We start from the raw sequence: 251 nt of genomic DNA, 5'->3' as shown, positions 1-251 counted from the left end.
CGCCCGAGGCGCCGAGGGGACGACGGAGGCCGCGCGGGCTCAGACGCCGCCGAGGCCGGCCGCGCGCTACTCACCCCGACGCCGGCAGCGCAGGATCCCGGCCTTCTGGGACTCGGGCCGTGGCATCTTCTCTCCCGCCACAGCCCGGGTCCGAGCCGCATGAGCCGCAGCGGGACCGAAGGAAACGCTGCACCGGGCGCTCTGGCGGCCGCGGGCTCGCCCAGTGCCCGCGCCGCAGTCTCAGCCCGAGC

At 77.7% G+C, this 251-nt stretch overlaps 1 protein-coding gene across 2 annotated transcripts in view; it reads right to left on the bottom strand.

Moving 5' to 3' along the window:
• The window catches only part of GALNT11 (polypeptide N-acetylgalactosaminyltransferase 11), a 43,712-nt gene extending 43,461 nt beyond the window's left edge, over window positions 1–251 (bottom strand). For both annotated transcript variants that reach the window (XM_049643096.1, XM_049643098.1), the window contains exon 1: window positions 75–251. The gene's annotated coding sequence lies outside the window, so the exon portion shown is untranslated. The remainder of the gene's footprint in view (window positions 1–74) is intronic.

The sequence above is a fragment of the Panthera uncia genome, chromosome A2 (assembly GCF_023721935.1).
Source record: "Panthera uncia isolate 11264 chromosome A2, Puncia_PCG_1.0, whole genome shotgun sequence".
NCBI classification, from domain to species: Eukaryota; Metazoa; Chordata; class Mammalia; order Carnivora; family Felidae; genus Panthera; species Panthera uncia.
The sequence above is the reverse complement of the archived record's forward strand: the minus strand, read 5'-3'. Positions and strand labels throughout refer to the sequence as shown.